The following is a 16730-nucleotide window of genomic DNA, read 5'->3' as shown; positions in this document are numbered from 1 at the left end:
ATACTACCTAATCCTCAAATTTCTATATTTATGTAAAAAACGTTTTATAAAATTAACTTATTTATTAATTTACATTAATTCTATCTGAACATAATTTTTGATTAAGTCAGTTTTTTCTTGCTGTGTAACTTTAATTTTAACATATTTATATTCAAAAAAATCAAAATGAAGTTAGGCTTGTATTAGTGAATAACAATAAAGATAAATAATTTTATTTATTTATTTATTTCGTAATTAATTTACTCGAGTTTTATAATTTAAGATAAATAGTTTAATTAAATTATTTATTCCTGTTTTATAATTTAGGATATTATAGAAGTTTCTCAAAGTATTATTTTTCGAAATAAATCCTGTCGTTAAAGGCCTAATTATTTACCTTTATTGTAATCTAAATTCATTTGATAAATCATTAACTTTAATGAAATATAATTATAAAGACCCCAAGTAGCACATATACATTTCAAAAACGTTTTATGAATGTTTTTCCGAAACGTTTTACTACCGATTTTTAGAAACGTTTTTCATGCGTTAAAATGTCCACTCAGAAAAACGTTAACGAAACGTTTCTTTTCCGATAAAATAACGTTTAAAAAATCATTATAGAAACGTGTTTTTTACGGATAAAGAAATTTTAAAATTTCTTCTTTTTTAGAATTTCTAATTAATTTTCAAAAACAGTTTTCTTAATGTTAAATAAAATAGAAATGTTATTTAAAGTAAAAAAAATCGAGAATCCTTTTAACACTTTGTGTTAACACACGTATATCGAGTCAATATATGTTATTGAAAAAATAAAATATATAATTAAAGCATATTATTTATATAAACATATATAAAATTATACTCTTTTACGACTACGACTTGAATGAGTGACTACTCGAAAATTTCCACAAAGAATTCTTGAGAAAGATTCTCGATTCTTTTTATTTTAAAAAACATTTCTATTTTATTTAATGTTACGAAAACTGTTTGTTACAGTATTACTTTTTTACAAATATTTACAGAAGAAACGTAAAAAATACGTTTCTTAAACTGATGATTTCAAAAACGTTTCTGTTTAAACGTTTTTTAATGGTTCTTTATGGTTATGAAACTATGGATACGTTTTAAAAACGTATTTGAAACCATTATGCGCTACGTGGGACATTTTAAGTTACCTAACCCTGTATTCGAAGAAACATTTCCTATTTATAAGAACGATTTTATCTCTTAAAATATGCATAACTCACCACTGTTGCGTATCCATATTTTCTGTCGTGCATCTTCCTTTGTTGAAAATCTAAATAGATGTGAACCTGTAGTAAATCGGCCGTTATGACAGTTTTTATAAGCACAAATATCGTAAACCGTTTCCATAATTCACTGGTTACTAATACTTTATTTAAAAATACACTTTTTTGAATTAATCAAACACTAAATAAACTAAAGATAGAAATTGAGGAATTCAATAAAAAATATAAAACTTTTCAAGAAGTATTGTAAAATTAAAATTGTATTGCTATATAATATACTATATGCACGATAGGTAAGAACGATTATTCTCTCGCAAAACGAAAAATGTGAAAGAAAGCTGCACTGTAACATGTATGTACACGGGCAGACTTTCTGTTGCACACTGACAACTGACAATGAACGTAGCATATAATCAGTTCTCAATGTTTACTGAGATGCGCGTTATTCATTTGTTTCGCTGGAGATGTGTTTTACAGAACTAGTCTCTCTCAGGATAACATATGAAATGTCCCTTTGCAAAGAGGCATTTTTGTTCCTCTCTTAAAATTTTACTTTTATAATCATTCATAAACAAGATTAAAGTATCTGATTTATAAAAGATTGATAATATAAAATTTGTAAGGTCAATTTAGTCGACATATGCTTTTGTACGTACTAAGAGATTGTAATCATATATTGTGAAATAAAATATTCGATCCGACTAAAAGTTTCAAGTTTTGCAGTACGATTTTCTTTATAAGCGTAAGATACAAGCAAATTGACCAACTGCGGCCGTTTATTAGAAAAGCATATACCTAATAATAAACAATTGCGTTTAACCAATAGTTTATTACTTTTCTATTAAAGTAAAGATTGTAGATAAGGAGCTAGTGCTATAATCAAGTGATTTATATAAAACTTGTAAAGCATTCAGGATGTTTACTTTTTTTTAATGACACAGTTTCATAAAAATATTTGAAAAAAATTCACTATCCAAAAATTTTATTAAAATATGGAGAAAATGCCATTGTGTTATTATAGCTATTGAAATATCTGGTAGTCAATGCTTCAATATTTTACATTGCATCATTGCATACAATTTTATTATTTACTTTTTTGCAAAATTTGGTTTATATATATGTTATAAAAAATTACTGAGAAGTATTAACATTTAATTTTTACGTAAATCCGCTTGCAAGATAAAAAAAGTAATAATGCTCAGGTATCTATATTATTGTATTAAAATTTTTTTATTGTTATTAATGCATAATACTTATTATTGTACGATATAAAAAGTAGGCGATTCTGGCCTTTCCACGTCCCTGCCAGAAATTGTCTGAAATCCTTCTCTTCCTGAATTTTGCGGAGAACACAAAATGGGCAAGAAATAATTTAAATTTATAAATCCGTATGATTTTTACTGTTGTGACACTTTTAAGTAAAAATTGCATTCCAATTTGAAAAAAAAAAAATTGTTTATCGAGGCTCGAACTAACGATCTTGTGAGTGCAAGTCGAAGACGTTACCGCTGGGTCTTTTAATGAAACATCTTACAAAATTTATTCATATATCACTTGAGATTTTCTCTATAACGTTTGAGAAGTACGCTTTTTCGCTTTGCTCAATAACATCTATTACCGATATTTTGAATTGAAATTAGATATCTAATTTTCACATCACATCAAGCTTGTAAGAGGATAAAAATGATAGGGTATCCATATATTCTATTAATCTTTATTACATTATTATTATTTTTGTACAATATTAAATACGCGCGTTTTATTTCTAAATTATACATATGCGCGCATATGCCATTATAACAAAATATAAAAACATTTATAAAGAGTGGGCGCTTTCCGGTCTCTCTACGTCCCTGCCAGAAGTCGCCCGAAATCCTTTTTCAGAATTTTACGGCTGAAAATGTAACGTGGAAAACGAGATGGCTGAGAGGGGGTGAGGAGAGGAGGGTATTCGCAGAGACAACATTGTCGCTCGCTCGGCTCGCTCCGTGTTACAACCGCGAATGTTTCTCTCTCTCTCTCTAGCCGATGGCGAGACAAAGGACGGACAGAGATTGATCGTCCGTCTTTACCTAACTAATGTGTCTTCTCGCTCTTTCATGTACCACGGAAGAGAACCACAAAATTGTCGACATTACCACGTAGCACGAAACGGAACCGCAAAATCGTGCACATAACGACGGGAATCATGCACATTGGCTACGTAGTTCATGTGCACGTTTTGTGCACATAGAGGCGCCAGTGGACGGAAAGACCTCAGGCTCGCCATGTCCTCTCTCAGTTTTCTCTCTGCTCACACCCGCCGCGCCGGGTGGGGAATCTGAACGCAGCCCTGGGTACGCAGCCCCACTATGTGGTACATAATGTAAGTAAAATGAACGAACTTGACTCACCTGTTATTACCAGTTCGTTGTCATAACAACGTGTCTGTCAACATTAAAATCCGTCATTAGTCAGTAACGCTAGCAGTTGTGAATAAGAAGGTTGTAAGCATTCTGTTTAAAAAACTTCTTTTGATTCAATAAATTTTAGATGAAAATCTCTGTTTTATTGTAAATTAGTTTCAATATATTTTGTATAAAAGTGTAACATATCGTATACTTTCACGTATAAAAGTAAGTAATTTCAATGTCTTTCAATAAACGTTTCTACGATAATTTAACGTTAATTTAAGAAATAAGAATGTAGTTTGGCTGTTTTATTTCTCATTTACCTAATTTTCCACCAGTCAGGAAAGTCGAAAAATCATGAAAATAAAATTTTGCAATGTTAGGAAGTAACGCGTTACCGTTACAACTATTATTTTTTAGTAATAAATAAATAACGGTGTTACATTTCAAAATTTGTAACAGTAACGAGTTACATTTTGTCGGTTATGATAATGATTTGAATAGCTTTTAGCATTACTTTATTAAGGTACTGTATTAATGCCGTGAAGAGATCATCTTAATGATGATTCTATAAAACATCTACTTCTTTAAAAATTAATAAATCTTTTTGGTAAAGTTCGGTAAGAAAAATATTGTTTTAAGTTATATCTGGTTTATCTAGCATTAATAATTTGTGTATTATTTTGCTGTTTCAATAATAATAAAATGTACATTTTAACAAATCTTGGCGTTTGTACTGAAAGTTTTGTTAAATATGAAATGTTGTCATAGTATGTACTAAGATTCTCATAATTTATTTAATTAAATTTATTTTTCTTTATTAGACTTTTTATTTGTTTTTTTTTATTAATAAAATATAAATAAATTCCAATAATGTTATTTTAATAGATAATATTAATTACATTCTTTGTGGAAGTGATATCAATGCCTAACGTGTATTTCCACACATAATAATAATTAAAAAGTAGTGCAAATATGTGGCTGTATAACGTTTTTTGTAATAAATGTAATATATGAGTTAAACAATTTTTGATTTATTTGAGCAGTGGTAAAGATAATATTTCTAAAAAAATTATCTGTGATTGTGATATATTGGATACAAATATGTATATCATTTACATATATAGTAGACAGAATTCAATATACTATATTTATATTTATCAAAAAGAGCAAATACCTTTGTAAGCCGACAGTTGTTTTCGTTTAAACTAAATGATTTAAATATTTTATCAAACAGAAACAACAGACGTTTCGATTTGTAATTGAGTCCTCTTTAATACAATTAAAATTTTACAAGACTATTTATAATATCTAAACATTTGATAAAATGAAACAGAACTATCAGAAAATGATGTATAACGCTCGAAAGTCAGATAGCTTGCAAACACCCGCATACTGCACGTATTTATTTTTATCACAAAAATTTGTATATAATATTATATTAATGTAAAGAGAAGTAACGAAAATAGTTACGATTCATTAATTTTTGAATAACGATAACGGCAACGAATTAGTCTTTTCAATAAATAACGAATAACGATAACAAATTACTTTTCAGAGAAAAGAACGATAACGAATTACTTTTATAAAATAACTTTACTAACCCTGGAATTTTGTTACTAAATATAATTTGTAACGTTCTGTCACAATTTATTACTTTGAAACAGATTTTAAATATAAATCTTGTTAAGACTGACTTTTGTATGCTTGCATTTTATTTATGAGAATAAATATACAGTACAACATTTTCTCCTTTGAGTTTTCTGTAACTTTGTAAATTTGTGTAATTGCGCGTATAGAATATATTTTGAAAAGGTTTACAGTTTACATTCTGTTTTTCTTTTTAAATTTTAATTTTGAAGTATGTATTTTGATGTTAACCCTTAAACACACCAATTTCGTAAAATACGTAAACATATTTTAGGGTCTGGGAGACTTTTTCAACTTTAAGAAATTATAATTTTGATTCCAATCAACATTTTTCAATAATCTTTTTTCACATAAAAGTTCAGAATCTCAGAAATATGATTGCATAATCGGCATTACCGAAAAATGATTTATTGTTAAATTATAAAAAAAAAAACAATTAAGCAAAAATTAGAAATTGTTCAAAAATTCACTTTTTCTTTAAAAAATCATATTTATTTCTGCAACAAAAAAACCTTTAAGGACTTTCAAATACGGTGTTTTAAATCTAAAGAGCCATACTTTCAAAAAAAAATTATGTATTGTCATTCCTCATAAAAAGTATAATTATATTAGGAGTATAAATAAGTTTCCGCATTTTTTTATCAAAAATTGGGCATTTATTATGAAAGAACGGTATCTAATATTTTATTCGAAGTATTGTCCATCGCTAGCCACTACTATTTTCCATCTTTCTGGCAGCATACGGATACCGCGTCGGAAGAATGCTTCATCTTTTGAAGCTATCCACAAATCGACTCAATTTTTTGTATCTTCATATGATGTGAACTGTTGCTCAGACAGTCCATGCGCCATCGATCGAAACAGGTAGTAATCAGAAGGAGAAATGTCTGGTGAATACGGCGGGTGGGGTAAAACTTCCCAATTAAGTGTTTCCAGGTAGGTTTTGACCGGCGCCGCAACATGTGGATGAGCATTATCATGCAGAAGAATAACTTTGTCGTGTCTGGAGTAGTAGTGGGCACGTTTTTCCTTGAGTACTCGGCTCAATCTCATCAATTGTGTTCGGTAGAGAGCCCCAGTAATGGTTTCATTCGGTTTGAGTAACTCATAATACACGACACCAAGCTGATCCCACCAAATACACAACATGAGTTTTTTTCCATGAATGTTCGGCTTGGCTGTCGATATTGAAACATGGCCAGGTGGTTTCCATGATTTCTTCTTCTTTGGGTTATAGTAGTGGATCCATTTTTCATCACCAGTAACTATACGATGCAAAAAACCCTTTCGTTTATGCCTGGCAAGCAGCATTTCATATGTGAAAAATCGGCGTTCAACATTTCTCGGCTTCAGTTCATAAGGAATCCAGTTTCCTTGTTTTTGAATCATTCCCAATGATTTTAAGCGATGTGAAATTGCTGGTTGAGTCACTCCTAATGTAAGTGCAAGTTCTTCTTGCGTTTGGCACAAATTTTCATCTAATAATGTTTCCAAGTGTACAAAGACAGCGTCTTCGTACACTTTCGGCCTTCCGCTACGTTCTTTGTCTTCGACGTCAAATTCATCGTTCTTAAACTTCTGAAACCACTCACGGCAACTTCTCTCACTTAAGGCAGCCTCACTATATGCTTCTACAAGCAATCGATGCGCCTCAACTGCAGATTTCTTCAAATTAAAGAACTAAAACAAAAGCTTCCGCAAATGACGCTTATTCGGCTCAAAACTCGACATTTTCACACGAAAAAAGATATATGATGCTGATACAAAATTGCTAATATTTTAAGGTTATGTTGTTGCTAGATGTCCAACCTTACGATATAACGTTTTACAACAGACAATTTCAACCATAACATACTAGTGGCGCCATTTTTTGTGAAACGGCGGAAACTTATTTATACTCCTATAACAAGGAAAATATGAGGTATTTTTGGGTGTCTAAAAATCCACTTTCTTTTTTAAATCATATCTATACAACAAAAAACTTTTAAAGACTTTACAATACGGCGTTTTAAAGCTAAAAGTCATACTTTCAAAAAAAAAATTATGTTACTACCATTTCTATTAAAAAGTATACTTACGTATTTTTAATAAACTCAAGATGTATAAAATTGAAAATTGATGTGTTTCATAATATATTTCAGATCCTACGCAGGGGTCCTCTTTTTCACGGCACTATAGTACTTTAATTTTAGACGAAGTAAGTAGGCGAACGGCTATGTTTGAACGTGTTTTGTCCAGCTTTTTTACATAAGATTACTCACAAAAAAGTTTCATTTATACACCATATAGGTTGCATTGACCCTAATAAAACTTTGCTGACGTACCGTTCGAATTTTAGTTGATCAAAAAAGTTGATCAACCATATCAATCGAAAGAGGAGATTTCAAACTTTTTTACGTCCTGGTCCGAACCTCGCATTTTGTCTTGACACAGCAAGCGATTGAAACTTCATACAGGGTCTTTTATATTCACGTATGTGTGTAAGGGTTAATAATTAGAAAATTATAGCTTTAAAATAATAATATAATTATAGCTATAAGTTGATGTATTATAACTAAGATCCTGCGCATGTTAAGTATGGCTGAACAATTTTTTAACCTAAATATAAATACGAATCTTTAGTGTTATTAAATACAAAACAAAATTTAATTAACTTTTTAATTCAATTTAATATTATGAGTACTAGATTAGAATAAGTAAATAAATTGCGAAAATAAAAATTTATATAATGATACATTTAGATTTAAGTGTTTAAAATCGTATTTTGCAACTGACTTGCAACTGACAAAAAAAAAAGAATAAGATGAAATTTTTGCAGTGTCCATTTCAAATATATAAATTAATTCCCTCAGGATTCTAGATTTTTCTAGGAATTTTAAACAAAGTTCTAAATAAGATTAGAGAATATTTTAATGTAGCTTTAAAATATATTTATTTTATTTCATACCATTTATACCATTTCAGTTTTGTCCCTGCGGTGTTCTTTAACTTTCGACTCCCGCTTTGACAATTGACGTGTAATACGTTGATATCTGATTATAACATTTGGTGTAATAATTTTATAAACCTGTAGATTTTTGTATTCATATTACTTACATTTTACGTACACCCAAGGACTTTGATTCTGTCCATGGGGAAATTTTCCAAACTGAGAAGTCGCTATCTTCCTATATATTTACAATTCATGATTAACGTAATGACCAATAAGCTCTAGTTGTTTCATTAATCATGAATTGCGACTATGTAGAAAGTGGTGACTTCTCAGTTTGGAAAATTTCCCCATGAACAGAATCAAAGTCCTTGGGTTAGGTTCCACCGATGCCTTAACACATGAACTTGTACGCGTGTCAAGGCATATCGATATGATAGATTCGGCGTGTTCCGATTCAAGATATTTTTACATTTCATGCCTGTCATCTGACGATTATGTTTAATTAAATTATTAACAACAATTTATTTCTTTTTGATTTTAGTTAAATTTTTTTTAGATTAAAGTATAAAATCAATGTTTAAATCAAAATTAAATGTAATTAGTTTACTTTAGGAAAATTAATAAATATTAGTAATAAATATAAATGTTATATTAAATTTTAAAATATATACGTATTTTATATGACTTTTAAATGCAATTTAAATGTTATTTAATTGAACTCTATAATACTCTGTAATACTCTGCTTAAATTTTTTAATCGATAGATTTTTCTATAAATTTAAGATAAAGACATATAAGTAAAATAAATAAAATAAAGAATGAGGATCAAATTATAAACAAATTAAAGAATTTAAATAAATAAATGAGAGGAATTAATAATTGGTAATATCAAAAATTAGAAAAATTAATCTAATTAAAAGAAATTGAATTCTGAAGGGTATTTGATTATTTAAAATTGGATCAAATCCACATTCAAATGAGGATGTTTTTTCACGATCTTGAAATGATTTTTTAAAAATTAATAAAAAGTCTAGCGGGATAAGTATGGTGAAAATGTGCCTCCACGGCTTTTCGAGTTGGCTTTCTTTTTATATGGAGATGTGTCCAAGATAGAGCGAAAAAACGATTTTTTTACATTTTCACGATTTTCTTAGTAACAAATTAAATAAAATTTTGTAAACTTCTAAAAAATCAATTACACTTAGACATTAATAAAAATATATTTTACATTTGCTTTTGATTTTTAAAAAATGAAAATAACTTTTAAACATTTTTTCCACCGTGATTTCGTTGATTTACCGTAAAAAAATTACATGTGTTGTCTTTGTTCCCAACTTCTACAAAATATATTTTTATCAGATTTTTTCAAAAGATGCGCTACAATGAAAAAATTAAAATAACATTTTTCTTGTTAATTTTCTTCAAAAAATGAGCAGATAAATTATTTTTACCAGCTCTTTAACGTTTTATTTGTCTATAAAATTCCATATTGGAATGTTTTGTTGATCACAAGTTGAAAGTTAGTGATAACTAGATAATTTTTTAATTTTTATAATTCCATAACATAAGCATTTATTTTATATTTATGAAATAAAAAGCTTATGTTATGGAATTATAAAAATTGAAAAATAGTTTAGCTATCACTAACTTTCAACTTGTGATCAGCTAAATATTTCAATATGAATTTTGTAGACAAGTAAAACGTTAAAGAGCTGATAGAAATAATTTATCTGTTCATTTTGCAATAAAAATTGACAAAAAATGTTATTTTAATTTTTTTCATTGTGACGCACTTTTTGAAAAAAATCTGAAGAAACAAATATTTTGTAGAAGTTGGGAACAGAGATCACATGTAATTTTTTCAAGGTGGTAAAACAACGAAATCCGGATGGAAAAAATGTTTAAAAGTTATTTTTATTCTTTATAATCAAAATTTGCATCGAAAATAAATGTAAAAAATATTGTTATTAATGTTTAAGAGTAATTGATTTTTAAAAATTTTTTTAAAATTTCGTTTGATTTGTTACTAAGAAAATTGTGAAAATGTAGAAAAATCGTTTTTTTTTTTGCTCTATCTTGGTTACTTCTCCATATAGAAATTAAAAATCTGGCATGTAAGCGTCTTTTCATATAAATTATCTTAGAAAAAAAGACCAACTCAAAAAGCCATGGGGACACTTTTACCATACTTATTCCGCTAGGCCCTTTAATCTAACTAATAGAATAAAAATTAATATTTAAATTAATATAATATAAAGTATTAGGATGATTATTTATATTAAAGGTATTTTAAATATTTTAATTGGAAGTTAAATGTAATGAATTATACTATATAAATATAAATGTAATATCTTCGTCAATAAATGGAGATATATAAAAGTAATCATCAACAAAGTGTCAATATCATGCTGCTGCTTCGAAACCAAAATGATGGGAATTGAAAAAGTGAAGAGATCTTATACGGATAAAACAGATAATAAAGAACTGGAGCAATATGACAAGTGTATGTTAATAATTTAATTTAATTTGAAAATATTAGAGCTGTGATTATGTGTTGTCAAGGAATTGGTTGAAAATTTTGAGTTTCTCAGGTAAGTAAAATATTCGCAGATAATATTATTGAATAAAAATATTTATTTTTTCTTATTTTCTTATTCTAGCTAGGAGGTTTACATAGAGGATGACAAAAGAGCTAGGAAGGTTGAATCTAATAAATAGAATTATATACTATTAATAAATAGAATTATATACTAGTAAGATATACACTTAGGTTGCGTTTCTTTAGGATCCTCACACGTTGAAAGTGTCAGTTTATCTTTTATGCTCATCGAAATTATACATTGTTGGAAGATAGAATGACACTTTCAGTGCTTGAGTGTCCAAAAGGACAGCAGCATAAATGTATATATCATTTTCACGCACATTACGTATAACTTTTAAAAAAAATTTAAGAATTTCAACATATTCTTTAACATCCATTCTTGAAGAAATCTCTTGAAGAGTTAACAGTCCATTTGAGTCATATTTTCCCAGAATCATATTGTAATTCTGGCGCTAGTTCTTGATGGGACAACGTACTTCGAATTTAATCGCGATCCATTCGATCGCCAAACTCTATACGTCGCTTATCTTCTGAAGATGAAAAGACTTTTTTATCCATCCAAACGGCATTTCATTTTTCTTGGGATGTGTTCAAGTGCTCTTTTGCAAATCGTAATCTTTCTACCCTGTGGTGTGGCTCGAACTTTATTTTCTTAGTTGGAGAATGTGAATGAATACCTGCAGCGTGTAGGCGACGTCTGTTTGTGTCGAAATATTTAATTCTCTGTTCCTCAAAACATTCGCAACTGGAACAAAGGGATTCTTGTCGACAGCTCTTATTATATCTTGATTTTGTTCTGGAGTACTCTTCTGTAGACCTCTATTATTTTTTCGATGATCCTGAAGATTTTCCATGCCACCGTCTTCATGCTTTTTAACCCATAAAGCAATAACTGTTTGATGTAATTACAACGCAATTTCTGATTTGTAGTGTCCAACTTGATATAATCCTATTTCTGCCTCTGTCTGCAGTATTTAATGTAAATAAAGATGTAAATAATTATTGTATATATGTTGTTATTGTATATATGTTGTTCTTGTATACATTTATTATTTTATTAATAATGTGTTATATATTTAATTTGAAAAAATATATTATGTTAGTAGCCAAAAAAAATAAAAAAAAATTATATTAAAAACTATAGAGATCGCTTTTCTTCTCCTTCACTTTCTTCGTAATTAATAAAGAAAGTATGCCGATTTTATTTTTATTATTTAATGAAATTGTATTTCAATTAGGAGAGAAATAAGTAGTTTAGGACACATTTTACAAATATTCAAAGTATATCTTTTTATTTGACATTTGTAATTCAATTGAAATAATTATAAACGCAGCACACAAAGCTAAATAAATAAATAAATAAACGCATTGTCTTCTATATAATAATAATAGTCTGATAGAAGATACAAAGAAAGAACGATTTCTCTGCAAGTGAAAATTTTAATAAATCTGATAGATAAACTTTAAATTATAAAATTTTTTTTCAAAGTTATACGTAATGTGCGTGAAAATGATATATACATTTATGCTGCTGTCCTTTTGGACACGCAAGCACTGAAAGTATCATTCTATCTTGCAACAATGTATAATTTCGATGAGCAAAAAAGATAAACTGACACTTTCAACGTGTGAGGATCCTAAAGAAACGCAACCTAAGTGTATATCTTACTAGTATATAATTCTATTTATTAATAGTATATAATTCTATTTATTAGATTCAACCTTCCTAGCTCTTTTGTCATCCTCTATGTAAACCTCCTAGCTAGAATAAGAAAATAAGAAAAAATAAATATTTTTATTCAATAATATTATCTGCGAATATTTTACTTACCTGAGAAACTCAAAATTTTCAACCAATTCCTTGACAACACATAATCACAGCTCTAATATTTTCAAATTAAATTAAATTATTAACATACACTTGTCATATTGCTCCAGTTCTTTATTATCTGTTTTATCCGTATAAGATCTCTTCACTTTTTCAATTCCCATCATTTTGGTTTCGAAGCAACAGCATGATATTGACACTTTGTTGATGATTACTCTTATATATCTCCATTTATTGACGAAGATATTACATTTATATTTATATAGTATAATTCATTACATTTAACTTCCAATTAAAATATTTAAAATACCTTTAATATAAATAATCATCCTAATACTTTATATTATATTAATTTAAATATTAATTTTTATTCTATTAGTTAGATTAAAGGACCTAGCGGAATAAGTATGGTAAAAGTGTCCCCATGGCTTTTTAAGTTGGTCTTTTTTTCTAAGATAATTTATATGAAAAGACGCTTACATACCAGATTTTTAATTTCTATATGGAGACGTGACCAAGATAGAGCAAAAAAACGATTTTTCTACATTTTCACAATTTTCTTAGTAACAAATCAAACGAAATTTTAAAAAAATTTTTAAAAATCAATTACTCTTAAACATTAATAACAATATTTTTTACATTTATTTTCGATGCAAATTTTGATTATAAAGAATAAAAATAACTTTTAAACATTTTTTCCATCCGGATTTCGTTGTTTTACCACCTTGAAAAAATTACATGTGATCTCTGTTCCCAACATCTACAAAATATTTTTTTTTTTCAGATTTTTTTCAAAAAGTGCGTCACAATGAAAAAAATTAAAATAACATTTTTTGTCAATTTTTATCGCAAAATGAACAGATAAATTATTTCTATCAGCTCTTTAACGTTTTACTTGTCCACAAAATTCATATTGAAATATTTAGCTGATCACAAGTTGAAAGTTAGTGATAGCTAAACTATTTTTCAATTTTTATAATTCCATAACATAAGGTTTTTATTTCATAAATATAAAATAAATGCTTATGTTATGGAATTATAAAAATTACAAAATTATTTAGTTATCACTAACTTTCAACTTGTGATCAACAAAACATTCCAAAATGGAATTTTATAGACAAATAAAACGTTAAAGAGCTGGTAAAAATGATTTATCTGCTCATTTTTTGAAGAAAATTAACAAGAAAAATGTTATTTTAATTTTTTCATTGTAGCGCATCTTTTGAAAAAATCTGATAAAAATATATTTTGTAGAAGTTGGGAACAAAGACATGTAATTTTTTTACGGTAAATCAACAAAATCACGGTGGAAAAAATGTTTAAAAATTATTTTCATTTTTTAAAAATCAAAAGCAAATGTAAAAAATATTTTTATTAATGTCTAAGTGTAATTGATTTTTTAGAAGTTTACAAAATTTTATTTAATTTGTTACTAAGAAAGTCGTGAAAATGTAAAAAAATGTTTTTTCACTCTATCTTGGACACGTCTCCATATAAAAAGAAGGCCAACTTGAAAAGCCGTGGAGGCACATTTTCACTATACTTATCCCGCTAGGCTTTTTATTAATTTTTAAAAAATCATTTCAAGATCGTGAAAAAACATCCTCATTTGAATGTGGATTTGATCCAATTTTAAATAATCAAATACCCTTCAGAATTCAATTTCTTTTAATTAGATTAATTTTTCTAATCTTTGATATTAAAATTACCAATTATTAATTCCTCTCACTTATTTATTTAAATTCTTTAATTTGTTTATAATTTGATCCTCATTCTTTATTTTATTTATTTTACTTATATGTCTTTATCTTAAATTTATAGGAAAATCTATCGATTAAAAAATTTAAGCAGAATATTACAGAGTATTATAGAGTTCAATTAAATAACATTAAAATTGCATTTAAAAATCATATAAAATACGTATATATTTTAAATTTTAATATAACATTTATATTTATTACTAATATTTATTAATTTTCCTAAAATAAACTAATTACATTTAATTTTGATTTAAACATTGATTATATACTTTAATCTAAAAAAAATTTAACTAAAATCAAAAAGAAATAAATTGTTGTTAATAATTTAATTGAACATAATTGTCAGATGACGGGCATGAAATGTAAAAATATCTTGAATCGGAACACGCCGAATCTATCATATCGATATGCCTTGACACGCGTACAAGTTCATGTGTTAAGGCATCGGTGGAACCTAGTGTATATTGAATATTATAATCAGATGTCAACACGTTACACGTGAATTGTCAAAGCGGGAGTCGGAATTTAGCCACACTGCAGGGTCGAAACTGAAATGGTATTACTCGCCCGCAAATCTTTAAACCGACATAACTTCTATAATTTGTAAAATAATTTTAATAAATCACCCAGCAAACACGGATATTTGTTGCAGTGTTACTTTGCTGCAATATAACTTTAACTATGGCTGCTATATTGCTGTTATATATTACTGTTAAGTTACTGTAATTGTTAGTGTTATTGAATAAACTTACTTGTTTTTCCACATACTAATTCTAGAGAATGTTTTTGAATTAATTTAATTCAATTCAAAAAGTAAGCTTCGGACAAAATTTTCGTAGAGGAAAATTCGTCTCAGAATTTACTCAAGAACACGTCTTTGCAGGGACACATGGGTCGTTCTGAATCACCCTGTATATACTTTAAAGCACAAAGTGAAATAATTATTTTATTTTACACATTTGAATGGTAAAAATATGTATACATGTAATTTTTATCTATTCTATTACATAAATGGAACAATTCATATGATAAATTATATATAAGACTTATTTTACGGCATCTGTCAATAACATTCAAAATTCAAGTTATGAAAGTGCATATCATATAAATAACATGTGCATCATTATGTGCATTTAGTATTAAAAATAATATGTTAAAGTTGAAATTTTAGGAAAACACTTGCGAGAAAAGATTTTTTAACATATATTAAATTTCTCTGTTTATTAAAGTTTTAACAAAATATATATTAATATAATAAAAAGAAACACGTGGAAAAATGCAATGTGTAAGTAATTATATTTACTGCATACATACTGCATATTTTTTCTACTGAAATTATATTAAAACATAAGTGTCTTAAAGAACAAAAATACAATTTGTTAATAATTATTTTTGCCGTAGGTATAATGCATATTTTATTTACTGAGATCATAGCAAATCTTGCAGTTATGAGCAAAAATAAAATTTAAATCGAAACTGAAAAATTACAAATTAATGTGTCACAATAACATAATATAATCTTTTATACACATACACCGAAATTTGTGATATATAATTTTGATATCAACTCTTGTATAGAGATTTTATTAACTAATACTTCATACGAACAAAGTGTACAAAAAGTGCGGCTCCATTTAAAGGTATTTAATTTCAAATAGTACACTTTTATCGATATTATTAATAATTAATGCTTTGGTATATATAAATGTATGTGTATCTATAAATGTATGTGTATAAAGAAATAAAAATGAGTTAAAATGTAATCGTTATCGACTACATAACATTTTTTAAAACGTTAATTATCATGTTAAAGATTTTAACATTTAAATAATAAGTATTATTTTAATATAATGCTTTTTCTATGTTAATTAATACGTACAATACGATAATATATTAATGTCAGCAGCATTTTCCTTATTTTCTCGTTGTTGGCATTACTTTGCAAATCGAAACTATTCTGCCACAATGTTATCAAATTCCGCTTCTGTGAGACTGACGTGACGCGACATAACCTCTCCTTGAAAAGAGATAAAATAATTAAAGTAAATTTTAATGTTAAAAAATATTAGTAATTTTTTGCAATCATCACACTCAAAACAATTTAATGTGGAGCATCAAAGAAAAAATATATTTTACTTTTAAAACAATTGTGCCAATTTCTGATATCTGAACACTATGCAAAATCAAGTAATAATGTAGAAAACGTATTTCACACTGTATCTTGATAGCAGTTGACCGAAGAGATGAAATCGACCGATCAGACAGTATAAGTCCAGAGATTGATATCAAACCAATGTAAAAACTGATTTGCAGCCATCACCAATATTCATCAGACT

The 16730-nt window shown here is 27.4% G+C and overlaps 1 protein-coding gene across 5 annotated transcripts in view; it reads left to right on the top strand.

Moving 5' to 3' along the window:
* The first annotated feature begins 3652 nt into the window (after positions 1-3652).
* LOC105199835 (B9 domain-containing protein 2) overlaps positions 3653-16730 on the top strand; it is a 61150-nt gene continuing 48072 nt past the window's right edge. For 2 of the 5 annotated variants that reach the window (XM_026141024.2, XM_039451127.1), the window contains exons 1-2: positions 3653-3847; positions 7414-7469. The gene's annotated coding sequence lies outside the window, so the exon portion shown is untranslated. The remainder of the gene's footprint in view (positions 3848-7413; positions 7470-16730) is intronic. The other 3 variants (XM_026141023.2, XM_039451125.1, XM_039451129.1) reach the window with 2 other exon arrangements.

This window comes from Solenopsis invicta, chromosome 6 (genome assembly GCF_016802725.1).
Source record: "Solenopsis invicta isolate M01_SB chromosome 6, UNIL_Sinv_3.0, whole genome shotgun sequence".
In the NCBI taxonomy this organism is placed as follows: domain Eukaryota; kingdom Metazoa; phylum Arthropoda; class Insecta; order Hymenoptera; family Formicidae; genus Solenopsis; species Solenopsis invicta.
The sequence above is the reverse complement of the archived record's forward strand: the minus strand, read 5'-3'. Positions and strand labels throughout refer to the sequence as shown.